The sequence below is a fragment of the Ornithodoros turicata genome, chromosome 1, assembly GCF_037126465.1.
Source record: "Ornithodoros turicata isolate Travis chromosome 1, ASM3712646v1, whole genome shotgun sequence".
NCBI classification, from domain to species: domain Eukaryota; kingdom Metazoa; phylum Arthropoda; class Arachnida; order Ixodida; family Argasidae; genus Ornithodoros; species Ornithodoros turicata.
In genome coordinates, this window is record NC_088201.1 from 120,770,063 (window position 1) to 120,788,616 (window position 18,554).

General features: G+C 47.7%; 1 long non-coding RNA gene across 1 annotated transcript; it reads right to left on the reverse strand.

The window, feature by feature from the left end:
• Window positions 1–7,683: 7,683 nt before the first annotated feature.
• LOC135368491 (uncharacterized) lies at window positions 7,684–8,662 on the reverse strand. Its single transcript, XR_010414798.1, has 2 exons — window positions 7,892–8,662; window positions 7,684–7,812 (listed from the first exon to the last, which is right to left on the reverse strand). It is a non-coding gene; the product is annotated as an uncharacterized LOC135368491 (long non-coding RNA).
• Between the last annotated feature and the right edge of the window lie 9,892 nt (window positions 8,663–18,554).

Below are 18,554 nucleotides of genomic sequence, written 5' to 3' on the forward strand. Positions count from 1 at the left end.
AATGTGGCAGGCTCAAGGACGCCGGCGTCTCGCCGTTAGCGAGTGCGCAGCGCGGAGCAATACAACATTGTCACCTGAGCCGCTAACTGGAAGCCCGCGAAATTCTTTCCTCGTAGACGCATGAGACGCTCCGTGAAGTTTTAAGTGTTTGGAAGTGCATCTACTGTTTGGTCTTTGGCCGACTGTACCCCCGCAAAGCAAAGGTGAGTTCAAAACCTGTTTCGTTCTTCCACCGCTATACCAAGTCAAATACGAGCACCACTTGTAAGCATGGTTGCAAAAATTGTTTCGTTGCATACGCGTCTCAGCAAAGGTGTGCAACAGCAGGAAAGCAGTGTCTGTGTGTGTCACCGTGTGTAGATCATGAGTAGAAACGTAAAGAGTTGCCTAACGTTCAGTCGTGCAGGGGGAGGCTACTGAAATAATTTGTGTTTTGCTGTGATCTCGCACAAAAAATTGATAAATGTTGTGACTCTATTTCCCCCCCTTGGAGCTGGAGTAATCGGAATTCCTCTGTTGTGGAATGTTCGTGTGAAAGTGTCCCAATCTCCAAAGTGAATATTATTCCGATATGGCCTGTTATACTGTCCATTGAAATCTGTTGCATTTGCACTATAGGAAGGCCTCCTGTTTGCAAAATTCCGATCCTCTACAGTTTGCAATTCATCAAAGAGGTCACATTTCACAGTCTTTCCAAACAAATGTACCTTTCACTAGTCTTAGCGGCGTCAAAATTTTCACCAGTAACGGTTTCATGCTCGCACAGCTGAAGGCTGTTTATAAATGGATCCCTTTTTTGTACTCTCTTGGTAGGTGATATACGGGTGCACTTTGTTGCTGCAGAAATTTTCTCCTCGTCGAGCTCTTTTCGACCATCTGCTATCACATGAAGATTTTGCAAGTGGTATTCCTTATACCATAGAGGGACGTATTGCTGCTTCCAAGAACTATAGAACCAATTCCTCCATGAGTCATCCTGACGAAATGCCAACACATTCAACACAAAAAGTATTGTCTAGAAAGTTTTGTTCTGTGGCTTCTTGCAGCCAGCCGTGTGGACAGTGAAGAAGCAGATATTGCATGCTGAAAACATCACCTCATCACAGGTGCATTGTGCACTGTGAGTTGACAGTCCCTTCTTGTGTGCTTCAACAATCTCTATTCTTGGGACTCAACATACAACAGGACACTATCTTGTGGTCTCCAGAGACGAGTACAACCTGCGCTATGGGAAACCGGTACACATCTTTGTGGAAACTGGCCCTGAAGTGATGCCAATTTTTCTTTTTCGCATAACACCATCAAGCCTTCTACCAGACCTCAGGCTATACCATCTTGAATCTCAGAGACAAGTGTATATTGTTGTGTGCGACCCTCAGAGTTAATGGACAGTCATCCATATTCAGCTTATGAAGTAATAAACTCTGTTGTTGTCTCCCTCAGAATATCGCTGCTCAGCCATGATTATGGAAGTATCTAGTCTGTTTAACCAAATTTTTGCAAAATATATACGCTACTTCCGGTTTTGCTTAATAACTTAGTTTTCTGACACAGAAAGTTCCATATGAGAGGTACATATCTTTCCCTGTGCATGCTACAGTTGTTGCTATATGTGTGTGGTTTTCAGAGCTTGCTCAGTGCTGCTTCTTTTTCTGTTTTTTTCTTGTTTACTAGACGTTTCTGAAGATCAGGAGTAGAGATCACAAAACGAAAAACTTTGTGTCAGTAACATGTCTTGAGGAGCTAATCAGTGTTGCTGTGGGTCATGGAATTTGTCAGGAAGGCAACATACAGGTATGCCACTTTTGTTCTAACGTTTATAATGCTCGTATGAGCTTCAATTGCATTGTTGTTCTAAAAAAACTTTGTAACACCAGTTATTTCTTTCTAGGTGTATTTAATGGATGAGTTATCACTTCGCTCTATGGTTGCTGGTGCTGAGAAATGCCTCGATGACATTTTCATTGTTAAAAATGGACTATGGAAACAAGGTATAGTGCATACATCTCCAGATGCCACTTTGCCCTCTTGCTTGGGGCTTTAAGTGCCATTTTTTGTTTTGCTTTCCTGTTTAGATCAGTCAACATGTGTGAGTGCACCTTCACCAATCCCACAAATGCCTCTGCACTCACGAATTTATTACCCTTGGGAGAGCCTCAATAAGACAGTACTTGATGCATTGGAAGCAGACAATGTTCTGCTTCCCTCTCAACGATAGCAAGTGGCACACATGGCAGCGTCGTGGCCCTGCATATCCATTGAAACTGGGAGGCACTCCTGATACTTATTCACAGGTATATTTGCTGTTTGCATGGCTTACCTGGATAGAGTACAGCAGATATAAAAAAAATGTTGTGATATGCATTGAAATGTTGTAGGAGAGCATATCACATACTGGCAAAATATAGCATTTTGAAACTCATGTGATGTAGTAGAGTAACAAAAAACTGGTTTGGAAGTTTAGATGGTGCTCTAGCTTAGATTATCTGCGGGCCTGTCTCGCAAGAACCCTCCTTATATTATACTACATAATTACTTGGCTGGTACGATACATACTGCAGTAAATACAGCAGGCGATGTAACACATACGCATAGCAGAGGCCATATCAACTGCTAACCTTTCAGAGACATTGATATGCTTCACATATGGTGGTGTCTCTGCCATGCTGAACTATGCTCATAAGCATGTTTGACGAATGAAAAAAAAAATCCTATCTATGTGCTCAGAAATTTGTTGTGCCACTTGCAGTGGTGGACGTGTAGTGTTCTCCATAAACTTATTTGGAATAGTTGGCAGAGAAATGGAGTGTTTGTCCTAATCATTACACCATGTGAAACAAGAATATTTTATGCAATTACAGTCGACCCCCGTTTATCCGGACTTCATTTATCCGGATCCCGCGGTATCCGGACAAAAGGCACGGGAACGGATTTTCCTCCATGTATTTTGTTCTCGTTTATCCGGACTTCAGCTTCCGGACTCGGACAAGAATTCCAGGGAACGAAAGTAGGAAATTTTTGTAATCCAGCTTCAGTTATCCGGACTACCGTGAGTAAGAAAAGACGCTGACCCCGCTTCGTCACCCTTTTCGCTGTGTTGGGGTTATTCCCGTCACACGTCAGGGACCTACATTCCTCCGTAGGGGAGATAACCGTGCACGATGACCCCCTTTTCTATTTGTGTGCGTTGGGTCACGTTGACCAGTCGAGTCATTTGGAAATATCTCGAGCAACTGTCCGGTTCTAGAAGGGAAAACTCCAATCCGAGGGCCTGCTGCTTACGGCCCGTTGGCCGATGAAGACATTCCCCTAGCTGAGCTGCGATCCCTGATGCAGAGGCTTACTGCGACTGCCGTAGATGATGCTGCGGTTTCTGACTACGTTGACGTTGATAAGGATGATGACGCGTGTGCAGCTATGACTGATGACGTTGTGATTGCTGCTGTTGATTCCGATGATGTGCAGCAAGACGGTGCCGAAGACGCCAGTGAGAAACAAGGCTTCGACATTGACACTTTGCGTCCGCTCAGACATTCTGCGAGCAGCGCAACAGCGTGACTCAACTCAATGCAATTAGCAAAAGTTTGCAGGAATCGAGTGCCTACACCACTATGTAACAGCTGTCATTGACGAGATTTCTGTGTTTTAATTAAACCTTGCTCTGTAGGACCTTTCTATTCGGTCGTTTCATTTATCCGGATGCCCCGGTATCCGGACGATTTCGCCGGGAACGGCACCGTCCGGATAAACGGGGGTCGACTGTATTTTGAATACTCATAAGGAAATTTTATTAAGTGGTTGTGATTTTAGGCACCTGGTTGGTATTATTGAGAACGAAGGGAGCCAGCAGGCATAAACAAATCAAGAGGGCTACATACATAAATGCGTGAGGCAACGAGGGCCGCAGATGAATATAGCAAGAAGTGGGAACATGTAAGTTGTAAATCCTTCCTACAAGCATATTACATTTCTTTATTCATCAAATAATTTAATTTGTTGTGGAAGTATTATGACTAAGGAGGCTCAGTAATACTCTTTTCTTTTCAGCTCATGTGATACACAGCGGTCAAATGTTCCGCCACCAAAGTCATGCACAAGTTATTTGTAGTCTTTTCAGTAATTTCCAAAATAAAGGGTTATTATTGAAAAGCTATCCTCTCTGGGCACACAAAACATGAGAATTGAACAATTAAAAATGAAACAAAATCTCTGGACATCTCGCATTGGTCATAAGGACTGTAAAGGAAAACAACAGGAAACCAGCTAGCATCATGGTCGACAGCATTTATCCCTGTTTTAAAGCGGAATCATCGTTTCATTACTGCACAGGGCCAGTCACTATAATTAGTGAATTGCTGCCGTAATGAAGAGGCACATCACGAGTACAGTTTCCTATACTTACTGATATACAGGGTGTTTCAGTTAAATCCCCGGGCTAAATAATTCGCGAACCGGTGCACCAATAGAATAACTTTCTTTTTTACAAGTATCTGTTCAATACCGCCTACAAGATGCGCACCGTGTGAATGAGCGGGAGGCGCTCATTATTTAAATAAAAATGCAAATGAGTTTCGTAAAAAAGCGTAACTTCTAAAGCAGGGCGCTGTCGGTATTAAAATGGGTACTACCCCTTTTGGGACCTTCAGTGGACACCTTTCAGAGAAAAATCTGCCACCGAAGCGGGTCATTTGTTGCAGTAATTAATTGGTTTCGGTTTACGTATTTTTGTCGCGGCTGGTCGCGGCGAAGCGCAAAAAGGTTACTTTGCGGTTTGGCCGCACGTTGGCGCCAGTCTTTTCTGAAATGGCCCCTTAGAGTAGTCATGCATTTTTAGGTACGGACATTCCTATTCGCCATCGCATATTCGTCATACATCATATATTCGTCAGTTATCACCTGCACCGAACCCTGCTTTATATTTCATCACTACCACACAGATGTTATTTCGCCCAATTGCCCTGGCCAATCTTTCGATCTGTCATTCTGTGTCAAAATGCGTGTTACTGCGCACGAAGCAATCCGCGCCCCTCCATTTTGCGGACGCCGCAGGAGGTTCGGATTGGCTGTCGGAATTTAGAAACAGCACTTCGGGCTTCCTCGCGTGCGTGCCGCGTCTCTCTCTAGGCGGTTTCAGGGGCACGAAGCAACCATAGAAACCTATTGTAGCGGAAAACTCACATGACCTCCGGAGCTGGACCAATGACTAAGGACTAGCCGCCCTATTTTTTTCTTTTCGATTATGTTGTCAATGACTAAGAATGACGTGGCGCCCGTTACTCCCGCACTACTTTCCTCCTTTCTGCTCTGCTTCCCGTCTTTTGTTCTTGCCGGTTCTTGGTCCCTGTTTCTCTCCTTTGCTGTTGCTTGGTTTGCGCCTGTTCGAACGACGGAGCCTTGGCTGTTTCGTCACATTAAGTATTTTATTGCGCGGTATACGTTTACGCAAGACACAGGTACCGAGCATGCTTGAGGTAAGGAAAACTGCATGACATTAATATTGCTCCGGGATTCTCTTGAAGAAGCATGATAACGTCGACTGCCTCGGGCAAGGACTGCTACAGGACACTGAAGCTCAGTGTCTGCAAGATTAAAATTAGGATAAGATATATAGCTATGTATCTGAAAGTTGCAATGTAAACACAAAGACTAAAGGTGCTATTGAATGCGAAAAATAATAAATATTATGGTACGGTTGGGGAGCTCGCAGCTATCGGATGTGACAAGCGACATAAGTACAAAAAATATCCTTCATTGCGCTAGCTAACATTGATATATACAGGTACCCAGACAAACCTGGCTTTGGAGCTACGTACAGGACAGGTACTAAGTTAATGGCGGGTGAAACTTTTCGAGCGAAATCACCGAGAATCACAGACTTACAGTAGTGCCATGCCTTTGGAGACTACGACGTGAGCGGGTATTTAATCATAACATGAAAACGATATTGTTTCAGGAAAATAAATATAATCTAGCATCGTAACTGCAAAGTTACGCGGTCGGTCACAGCGTATTCACCCGCATTTACAGTGACTGCTGAGATACTACAAAGAGAGAGAGAGAGAGAGAGAAGTGAGTGCGGTGTTGTAAGGAAACAAACAATAACAAATGACTTACCTGTCGACGGTCATTGACCGGGTATCGGAAGAACCAGCCGTTCGGACTCTCGAATCGTTTCTACATCCAGAAGCAGTGCAGAAATGTTGCGCCGGCATCTTCCCTGGCTGCTGTGACTGTTCGAGGTCCAGCCAGCGTTTTTAAACAGGAAAAATCGGAACTCGTAGAGCAACCCAAACGCTATACACAACATGAACCATCCGAGACGGACACCGGCGACTCTGTGGAGACCGGTTCCAGCCGGCACAGCCGACGCGCTGGTGGTGGCGGTGATGGTGAAAGGGCTTGCCGTTGTCGGCCTCACGTATGTGGGCACGTGAGCATGTGGGCATGTGTCACGACTAACGCCCTGGGGAAATGTGCGTCCTGGGCCGACGCGCTGTCGTCTGTTTTGGCGCCCGCGAAGAAATTTGAAAACATCCAATCATCGCTCAGAGAACAAATTCATCCTCATGGGAACCAATCAGTAAGCACAAGCCACCGGATGTAGCCATGACGTTAAATTTATGACGTTTACTGACGTCCTATAACGTGCAACTTGACAGTTTCGTCTAGTTTCATCTGAAATTTGAACGGTGGACGTCAAGTCGGCGGTGTCTTTCGTTGGGAGGTAAGTGCGTTCGCCGTTCGTCGTCTCATCCGTGCATTATGGTGTGTTCGATCGTGTGTACTGTTTCTCGACACCAGCATCAGTCTACGAACATCCAAACTGATTTGTAACTGAAGTGTTGTCATGGATTCTGGCTCGATGAACACGTACGAGCGCCGTCAGGTTTGCATAGCGGTGACAAGAAACTAGGATTCATGAAGCAGCATCATTTCATGTTGGACGTATAGCAGGCAAAGGCATGCTAATCAAGAGACTGTGGGCAGGTATGTGACAGTTGTTCGTTGTTGGGAATAGGATATGTAGATATGCGTGCTTTGCAAGTTTGAACATGGCTCCAGTGTGCAGGAAGCGCTACACAATGGACTCAGAACGCTCAGTGCACGTAAATGCATCAACCTGCCAGACAATTGCGTCAGTATAATGACTCAAATAAATTGCTGTTCATTACAACCATATATCGAGAAGTTACCCGTCAAAAGGAACTCGTTACGAGCTAAGTAACCGTGTGAAAAATGTAACGAAGTTAATAACTATATAAGTTCTTCAGCCTGAAATGTAACTCGAAGTTACGGAGTTACTTAAAAAAAGAACGAGTTACTTCCAAGTTACTTCGGACACAAAATAGCACTACACAGGTGCAGTGCGCGTGAGCAGTTGAGTTTGAGGAGGCGACTTCTGTCTGTAACGACGTGCATAACACAAGTAAAAGTAAAAGGGACAAACGCAGTGGACCAGGTGAGCGTGCGGGAAGTCCGGTGTTGCCAGAGACACCATCACACCACACGTAGCCTCCTGTATACAGAGGCTACATAGGAGGCTATGCATCACATCACTACGAACACGCTATGTCATAATAAGAAAGTGATTCCCTCAGTACAAAAAATACACATCAAAGGGACATACGAATGAATAAATATCTAATGTACGAGCTTAGGTTGGTACTGCAAACAGGCACTATAGCCGGGTAAGAAGAACATTTATTCAGGAGAGTTGTCTTCGGTCAACACACTTGAATCCGTCGTGCCTTCACTTCTTACGTGGTGTACACTTCCGCCTTGTATGCTCTTAAGATCTGGTATGGAGTGATGCTGCGGTTCCGTAATATTGTTTCGTCTTGAAAACAAACTACCCCAGGCACTATACTCTCCGGGAAATCTTAGTACGTACCCACCAACGCGTAGATTTTCTTCGACGTCACAACTCGCTCGCCTCGAAAGTGGACCGTTGATGTCTTTGGCTTTCATCGAGCCAGTCTGCAGTGCCTGAACAGCAGCCCAAGCCGTAGGAGCTGCTGTCAATCTTCGGAAAGGGTCATTTGCCGGTGCGGCGTAGTACAGACCTACCTCAGTCTTATCCTTGCCCGATCGTTTCCTTGATGAGGTCTTCCAGTCCTGGTGAGTTCTGTGGTCGGACGATTGGGTTGTTGGTACGTCCGTTTGAGGAACATCGCACAGACTCTGTGTTCTTCCCAAACACATGTCTCGCTTGAGGGAACGAAGCACGGCATACCATCTGCTCATATCATCTATACAAAGCCGAACTTCGGAACGCACATGTTCGTCAAGCTGCATTATTTCTTCCGAGTACCTGGCCACGAAAGCAGACAATTGGTCATAACAACGGATGACATGCGGCGGGACCTGTGTGATTTTCCCAGGTTCATCATCGGAAGAATGGTTGCGTGTAGCTCCTGCGGACCTGATTCGTCGAACACCGGACTGCGTCTTGTTGTGGATGACACGTAGCTTGATGCAGCCCAGGAACATTATGGCTGCAGAGATTAAGGTGAGCAAGATGTTCCGCCAGTTGCAATGCGACCGAGACTTGGATGGTTCGGGGGTTACCAAGAGCATGCCTATCGTCCAAAGAGCGAGAGATGAGTAGAAAGCCTAAGAATGCATTGCATTCTGGTTGGAAGAACAGCCCTGGCCGCCGCTATGCTACTCTTCTTCTTCTTCGTCAAGTCAAAAGATGTCCCTTAGTCACTACGGGAGATTGTGCAAGGCAATTGGGAGAAATAACATCTGTGTGGCAGTGATGAAATATAAGTCAGGTTGGGGTACTGAATCCGAAACTTCGCCCAAATATGTAAACTGGTCCAGTTCGAACTGGCACCACCTCACACCCAGTTACTACCAGTCCAACCTGAACTGGTAACAGTTCACTTTCCAGTTGCCACCAGCCCAGCTTGAACTGGTTGCACATAGTGCCCACTTGCCACCAGCCCAGCCTGATCTCGTACCAGTCCACTTTCCAGTTGCCGTCAGTCCAGCTTGAACTGGTACCTGTTCACTTCCCAGTTGCTACCAGTCCAACTTCAACTGGTACCACAAGGTGCCCACTTGCCACCAGCCCAGCTTGAACTGGTACCAGTTTACTTTCCAGTTGCCACCAGTTTGGTAGCAGTTGGTTCCAGTTGACCACCAGCTGGTGCGAACTGTGAACGAGCTGGTACCAGTTGACTTCCCAGCTGATTTTTTCGCCTGGGTAGGAATGTTCGTACGTAAAAATACGTGACTACTCTAATGGGCCATAGAATAGATTGACGCCACCGTGAGGCCAAACCGCTAAGTAACTTGGCATAATCGCAGCTCATGAGCATGTTGTCTTCGTATCCATGATGCACATCGAAGGGATATTTCGGTTCTAATATCAAGACCGTGTAACCACAGCAAACAAGATCACGGTCTGTTGTTCTAAGGTGGTGGTGGTGGTGAAAGGGCTTGCCGTTGTCGGCCTCACGTATGTGGGCAACGTCACGACTGACGCCCTGGGGAAATGTGCGTCCTGGGCCGACTTTTAGGGGAACTGTGCCGACATATATCTGAAAGCGTCTGAGGAAAACCCAGGAAAAACCCCAGACAGCACAGCCGGCACCGGGATTCGAACCCGGGTACCTCCCAGTCTCGACATCCTAGTAACCACGAGGGAGACTATGACGATGATATGGCTATGACAAACTAGACGGAGAATGTGACGGTGGAGGTGGTGGAAGTGGTGAATGAGGGCTGCTTAAGTTTGCGCGAGATGACGAATAACGGTGAAGGAGAGATTGTGGGTGGATGGGGGATGATGTAGGTTGGGCTAGAAGCGGCGGGAGCGCAAAGGGAAACAAGAAAGGCCCGCTTCCACAGCTACGTCCTAACTGGAAGTGTGAGAGGCTCAAAACGAAAGGAGGACTGACAGGAACACGGGAACCCCCTGCGGACGGAGAGGGAGACTCACATGGGGATCTCGAAGACTAGCGTAAAAGCTGCAGTGCATGAGGAAGTGATCGACCACAGTGCTGACCACAGTGGGGGCCCGCTGGGGATAAAGAGCGGCCGGCTCGGTGAAGGTAAAAGTTGAGAGGCAGAGCGAGACAACGAGCGCGCGTCAGCCAGAGTTTTGTCTGCTGAGAAAAGCAGGAACTCGTCTGCCACATTGAGGATAGGTGGGCGTATGCTGGATGCAAGATGGGACCAAAGGATAGCCGTTAAAACTGTTTGTATCTGGCGTCACAAACATGTGCGAGGAGGGGGGAACGGCCAACAACAGTACCAGGAAGGGATATTTCGCGAGGGAATCAGCAGTCTCGTTTACAGCAAGCCCACGGTGCGCACGTGCGAGGGAACAAGAGGAAGCAGTAGAGACAGCAAGGCCTGGGATGGGGTCGCTAAACTGGAAAAGACTGAAAGTGAGTCTGAGGGTAAGAGCACTCTCTCCCAGTTGGGCGGAACCCTCCTCAGGGCTAAATGTATCGCATGGAACTCGCTATGAAATGGATGGTTGAAATCTGGGACCCGCACCGGGAACTGGAAATTGAGCTAAGGGAAAAAGAAGCTGACCCTTTAGCGCTCCTCTAATACCCCTGTTACACGGGCAGTCTTAACCGCGGTTAAAGGGGCAATAAACAGGTATGCAAGGTGCACTTTTTTCTAATGCAGTGTGATTCGTTTCCTACAGTGATGTTTAGCAAAAATTTTTGTCGCAAAAAAGTAAATAATGGCCCCAAACCGACCGAATATTCACTGCACTCTTTCGCGCTCATGCCCCGCCCTGCGATGCCCGGTCGACAATAGACACACGTCATTTTGACGTCGCGCACCATCAACCATTCAAAATACGGGACGCATATACATTGATTTTGTTTTAATAATCGGGAAGTGAGGTCAATTCTAAACATATTTACACTTGTCAATCCCAAGGTAGCCAGATGAAAAGGTACCAAAAGCCCACAATATTCCATTTCATGTGCGCACTATGTTTTCAGCGCTGTATGGCTCCGTGACTTGTATTGACCGTGGCTTGTATTGCTCCCCCATCTCCAGTGGCTGGAATGCAGCTTCGCTACACGTGCGAGACGTGTGACGTAGGTGCTCTCCGAGTATGAAGGAGAAACTCGCGCGGATTATGCTCTTTGAAATGCATTGTTTCGTGGTAAAGACGCTTGCTCGCAGTAAATGAATTTCATAATTGGATATCGTGAGCCACGTTCTTTCATAGAGTATAATAATTGGAGAATATTCGTGGATTAGTTTAGTGCCCCTTTAAGCTAACCGTGGACACGAGTAACTACGGTTGCCACAGTTACACGGCGAACGCAACCGCAGTTACCCGATTAGCCGCGGTTAGCGTAAACCTCACTTGGCAAGCTCGGTTTGTGCTGGGTAACCGACAATATATCTGGGGGTTGCATTTCAACGCAATGTGGACTACACTACTACACTCTAACTCGCCTTTAAAGCTCGTCGTTCGACCTCAAAACGCGTTGTTTTAGTTCAAAACCCATCAAGTCTCTGCTTTCTTTATATTGCAAAACAAAAAACAAACAAACATATCTCCTGCCCAACCCAAAACGCGATTGCAATATGCTGTACTCCCTCTCAAACCCGGTACCGGACTTCAAAGTCGACCACGCGACTCCAAAGCGCATCACTCCGGCACCAACTTCCAAGTCCTCCCGACGTCAACCTGCAATTTAAGATTTTTTTTCGGCAACGGCCCCTGTTCGAGATCACAAACACAAAGATACACTGTATCAAACCTCATAACTGAGTTCCGATGTCTCGCGCATCATCGTCTATGGTGATATCTGCGTGTTGTATTTCAACGCAAGGCGTACTACACTCTAACTCGCCTTTAAAGCTCGTCATTCGACCTCAAAACGCGTTGTTTGAGTTCAAAACCCAAACCCAGGTATGATAAAGTGATGACGATGGAAAGGTGTCCGGTTAGAGTTCGTCCATTAGTCCTGTGCTGGAGAGGAACTCAGCAACAGGTCGTAGGCCTTGCATCAGATGTGAGGGGTCCAACCATGGTCCGAGAATTTTGGCTAAGTCGAACTGGCGTTGATCGACGCGTAAGAGAGCAGTTTCCATGAGGGCGCGCTCGCGATCGTACTCTCCGCAGACCAGGAGGACGTGATGTACGTTTCCACGCAGACCACACGTGGAACAGAGGCTGGACGCGCCGACACCGAGGAGATGTTTGAAGGCCGGTGTGAACGCCACATTAAGTCTCATGCGGTGGAAGAGTGTGGCAAAGGAACGCGGCACTCGGCGGGGGAGAGTAAGGGACAAGCTGGGGTCAACGGCGTAAAGCAGAGATTGGGTGGTGATGTCATGTTGCCATTGAGACTGCATCATGGTGCCAGTGAGGCTTGAGACGAGGTAGCAGCGATCCCCCCGAGATAAGACGATGGGGACACGCCGGGTGTACCGGTGCGCGGCTGCTCGATCTGCGTCCTCGTTTCCGCTGATGCCCACATGACCCGGGATCCACTAGAGGACGATAGAGTGGCCCTGTGCGCTTGCTTTCTTGTATACTTGTGGAATTTCAATGACCACAGGACTCAGGAAGCCGCGAAGTCCCATAGCCTCCACACATTGCAGTGCAGATCTCGAATCTGTCAAAACGACCCAGGAGCGTACGGGGCTGTCAGTAATGTTCAAGGCGAAAATAATAGCATAAAGCTCAGCGCATGTTGATGATGCTTTATGTGAGAGATGATGTCCATCTGAAATTGACTCGGAGGGAATGAGAAAAAAGGCATACGACGAACTTCCCCTCTTGGTTGAGCCGTCCGTGAAAACTGCGGTGGAAGAATCATAACACGAGCTCATCATATCGAGAGTGAGCTGCTTCGTCACGCACGCAGCGACGTTGCCTTTCTTGCCTGTTAGCCCAGGCACCGACAGAGAAATGCAGGGCATCGGAAAAGTCCAAGGAGGAGTGCTGGGAGCTGTGGGAGCGACCACAAAGTCAGGTATACTCGCCTTCAGTTGAGACACACATAGGTGTACACTGCTGTGCTTGCGTCTCCGAAGCTTCCTAACTAGCGGACGCCGCCGATGGTGAGCTAGAAGGCGTAGGTACTGCCGACACGTCTCCCCATAGCGAAGCACTTCAAGTGGGGCTTCTTTAGCCTCAGCAATGACCATATGGGTCCCTGCCCCGAGAGGGACTCCCAAGCACACTCGGAGACTGCGCGCCAGGAGGCACTGAAGTTTATGGACTGAGGAAGGTGGGAGACAATTCAACACAGGCACACTGTATGCAAATGACCCGCGAACCAAAGCTCGGAGGACGGCCATAAGCGACGCCATGGTACTGCCCCACTTCATGCCTGCAAGATGCCTGATCACCGCAATCCACCGGTGGACCTTGGCTTCCAAGCTCGCTATGTGCTTCACCCACGACAGCCTGGCGTCTACCGTAACACCTAGGAAGCGATGAAAATATGTACTCCTCAGTTGTACACCAGCAACTGAAAGAGGGAATGGATGCATGTTCCTTCTCGTAAACGGGAGTGCCATGGACTTTTCAGTCGAGATGTCCATGCCGGCCGTTGTGAGGTAGTGCTCAATACTGTTCAAAGCTTGTTGCAGGTGCCGCTGCATGGCCGGACGGGATTTGCCGCTGGTCCAAATGCAGATGTCATCCGCGTAGATCGAAATTGACAGTTTCTTTCCAATGCATCCCCGAATACCAGCCATGGCCACGTTAAACAGAATCGGGCTCAATACACTCCCCTGTGGTACTCCATGGGTCATCGATACATGCTCCGTATCAAAACCGATCACGTCTCTGCTTTCTTTATTTTGTAAATAAACAATTCTTCCGCCCAACCCAATACGTGATTGCAATATCCGTTGCTCGAACTCAAAACCGTTACTAGAACTCGAAGTCGATCACACGACTCCAAAGTTCATCACCCGGCACCAACGTCCAAATCCAAGACCTGCCGACGTCAAGCTGCAATTCAATTTTTTTTTTTTTCAGCGACGGCCCCTGTTCGAGATCACAAGCACAACGATACACTGTATCACACCTCATAACTGAGTTCCGATGTCTCGCACATCATCGTCTATGGTGATATCTGCGTGTTGTATTTCAACGCAAGGTGTACTACACTCTAACTCGCCTTTAAAGCTCGCCATAAGACCTCAAAACGCGTTGTTTAAGTTCAAAACCCAACACGTCTCTGCTTTCTTGATTTTCTAAATGAACAAATCCACCGCCCAACCCAATACGCGGTTGCAATATCCGTTGCTCGAACTGAAAACCGTTACTAGAACTCGAAGTCGATCACACGACTCCAAAGTTCATCACCCGGCACCAACGTCCAAATCCAAGACCTGCCGACGTCAAGCTGCAATTCAATTTTTTTTTTTTCAGCGACGGCCCCTGTTCGAGATCACAAGCACAACGATACACTGTATCACACCTCATAACTGAGTTCCGATGTCTCGCACATCATCGTCTATGGTGATATCTGCGTGTTGTATTTCAACGCAAGGTGTACTACACTCTAACTCGCCTTTAAAGCTCGCCATAAGACCTCAAAACGCGTTGTTTAAGTTCAAAACCCAACACGTCTCTGCTTTCTTGATTTTCTAAATGAACAAATCCACCGCCCAACCCAATACGCGGTTGCAATATCCGTTGCTCGAACTCAAAACCGTTACTAGAACTCGAAGTCGATCACACGACTCCAAAGTTCATCACCCGGCACCAACGTCCAAATCCAAGACCTGCCGACGTCAAGCTGCAATTCAATTTTTTTTTTTCAGCGACGGCCCCTGTTCGAGATCACAAGCACAACGATACACTGTATCACACCTCATAACTGAGTTCCGATGTCTCGCACATCATCGTCTATGGTGATATCTGCGTGTTGTATTTCAACGCAAGGTGTACTACACTCTAACTCGCCTTTAAAGCTCGCCATAAGACCTCAAAACGCGTTGTTTAAGTTCAAAACCCAACACGTCTCTGCTTTCTTGATTTTCTAAATGAACAAATCCACCGCCCAACCCAATACGCGGTTGCAATATCCGTTGCTCGAACTCAAAACCGTTACTAGAACTCGAAGTCGATCACACGACTCCAAAGTTCATCACCCGGCACCAACGTCCAAATCCAAGACCTGCCGACGTCAAGCTGCAATTCAATTTTTTTTTTTTCAGCGACGGCCCCTGTTCGAGATCACAAGCACAACGATACACTGTATCACACCTCATAACTGAGTTCCGATGTCTCGCACATCATCGTCTATGGTGATATCTGCGTGTTGTATTTCAACGCAAGGTGTACTACACTCTAACTCGCCTTTAACAACAACAACATATATATTGTGATGATGAAGTGGGGAGGTTTTCCACTCTAGGAGTGGAACGCTACCCCATAGCTAGGGGTCTAATATGAGTGGTGACAATGATCAGTGATGACGATGAGAGATGACGGGAATGATCGAAGTGCGATGACGATGCTGGACGTGATCGTGGTGGTGGGAGTGTCCGAGGGCGCTGCTGGGGTCATAGTGAGTCCTTTAGGCCTGTCGCCTCAAAGAAGTCAACCACGCGACGTAAGGCCGCCCTGGAGTCGGCCGCGGTGTCCCAAGGGCCGAGGATGGTCGACAGGTTGAAGGGGCGGCAGCCAAGGGTGGCAAGCTGCGACTGCAGTGTACGCCTCTCGTTGACATAGGTCCGGCAGCGGAGGAGTATGTGCTCAACGTTGGCAAGTACGCCACACTCGTTGCACATAGGGCTAGCCTCACAGCCTAGCTGGTATCGATAGGACGGAGTGAAGGCCACATTCAGACGTAGCCTGTGGATGAGTGACTTCAGAGGACGAGGAAGCTTTGCAGGCAGTCGGTATGATAGCGTTGGGTCTACATTCCCCAAAAAGGACATAGTTTGAATGTCGTGTTGCCACTGTAGGGTAGACCAGGAATCGGACAAATGCCTGAGGAGGGATCTTCTGTCTCCTCTCGAGAGTATAATGGGCATAGAAGGTCGTTGTTGGTGTGCAGCGGCAGCGGCAGCGTCGGCCTCGTGGTTCCCAGTTATTCCGCAATGCCCTGGAACCCACTGAAAGGCAACGTAGTGGGAGCGATCTTGTAGGGACTTCAGGGCGCACAGGATGTCTATCACCACTGAGGCAAGGGAACCGCGGATGCCCATGTTTTTAATGCACAAGAGAGCTGCTTTGGAGTCTGTGTAAATTACCCAGTGCCGCGGTTCACAGTCATCCGCATATGTCAAAAATAACAAGATAGCATAAAGTTCAGCGGATGTCGATGAGGTACGGTGAGATAGACGACACCCACGTGTAACAGACTGTGATGGAATGGCAAAGGCTGAAGATGAAGTGTCCCTGGTCGACGATCCATCCGTGTATACAGCGGTACTGTTGCGGTATTGAGCCTCGACGAAGTCAAGGGTAAGTTGCCTAAGAATAAAATCGGGATAGTTCTTTTTGTTGTTCTTGAGACCGGGGATGGAGACTGTGACAGACGGCGATGGCAACGTCCATGGAGGCACTTTGGGTGCCGTCTGGTCGACTATGAATTTGGGGATATGAGGTCTGAATGATGTCACAGCAGCATGAACCGTCGCGTTCCGTCTAGCGTGAAGCTTGCGAATCAGAGTGTGACGGTTATGATGGGCACGTAGACGCAGATAGTGGCGTGCAGTTTCCCGAGTACGGAGAACCTCAATGGGGATGTCCCTGGCCTCAGCCACTACTAGACGGGTTTCAGCGCCTCGTGGGACCCCAAGACATACCCGAAGGCTGCGCGCTAGCATGGCTCGAATCCTTTGAATCAGTGTCTGAGGAAGTCCGTGTAGGACGGGAAGGCTGTACATCACTGAGCCACGAACCAGGGCATTGTGCAGCATGAGGAGATCCTTCTCGTCTCGCCCCCATCTCATACCTGCGAAGTGACGAATCACGTTGACCCAGCGTTGGACTTTCTGTTCAATGACGTCTATGTGGCGCTTCCACGACAAATTCCATGATAGAGTCACGCCTAGGAACTTGTGATGTGTCACCTGCTCCAGTGGGCTTCCACCAATATACAGGCGATATCTATGCATGTCTTTGCGCGTGAAGGCTAGAACTGCGCTTTTCTCTACGGATATCTCCATTCCTGCCTGGAGTAAGTAGAGGCGAATGGCATCTAACGTGCGCTGAAGACGCTGACGGAGTGCTGGACGGGAAGTGCCAGTAGTCCAAACACAGATGTCATCGGCATACAGGGACAAGTTGACTTTCCGCTGAATGCAGGTTCCAATGCCCGCCATAACGGCATTAAAGAGCAGCGGACTTAGGACGCTTCCTTGTGGTACCCCCTGAGAGATGGGGAATTGCTCTGTGTCGCCTTGTCTTGTCCGGACGAAAATACCTCGTTGACTGAGGAAATCGGCTATCCAAAGCAACGTTGTACGTGAGAGCGCAGCGCTGTATAGAGCATGTAAGATTGATGGATGGCTAACGGTGTCGTATGCTCTCTTAACTCGCCTTTAAAGCTCGCCATAAGACCTCAAAACGCGTTGTTTAAGTTCAAAACCCAACACGTCTCTGCTTTCTTGATTTTCTAAATGAACAAATCCACCGCCCAACCCAATACGCGGTTGCAATATCCGTTGCTCGAACTCAAAACCGTTACTAGAACTCGAAGTCGATCACACGACTCCAAAGTTCATCACCCGGCACCAACTTCCAAATCCAAGACCTGCCGACGTCAAGCTGCAATTCAATTTTTTTTTTTCAGCGACGGCCCCTGTTCGAGATCACAAGCACAACGATACACTGTATCACACCTCATAACTGAGTTCCGATGTCTCGCACATCATCGTCTATGGTGATATCTGCGTGTTGTATTTCAACGCAAGGTGTACTACACTCTAACTCGCCTTTAAAGCTCGCCATAAGACCTCAAAACGCGTTGTTTAAGTTCAAAACCCAACACGTCTCTGCTTTCTTGATTTTCTAAATGAACAAATCCACCGCCCAACCCAATACGCGGTTGCAATATCCGTTGCTCGAACTCAAAACCGTTACTAGAACTCGAAGTCGATCACACGACTCCAAAGCACATCACTCGGCACCAACTTCCAAATCCAAGACCTGCCGACGTCAAGCTGCAATTCAATTTTTTTTCGGCGATGGCCCCTGTCGGAAATCACAACCACAAAGATACACTGTATCAAACCTCATAACTGAGTTCCGATGTCTTGCACGATGAATATTGCCTGACAGCCAGGGCAATCAAGGGAATCGAACACTGAGGCTCAGAAAAGCTGTTTTCTATAGGGATCTGATCCAGAACTGAGACATGAGTAGCCCCGAGAAAGCACCAGGGTTTCTTTGAATTTTAGATGTGTCAGCTTTTAATTTCCTCCTTCCCCCTTTTTTTATGTATAGTACCTGATTACTTTAGCAGAGCTTTGGAGATTGAGGATGTGGAGATTATGTAAGAGGTTGAATTAAGTTTTAGGCACAATGAGGCAAAGTGTGACAACATACCTTGTGAGAATATTTAGGTATCATTCAACCAAAGAGA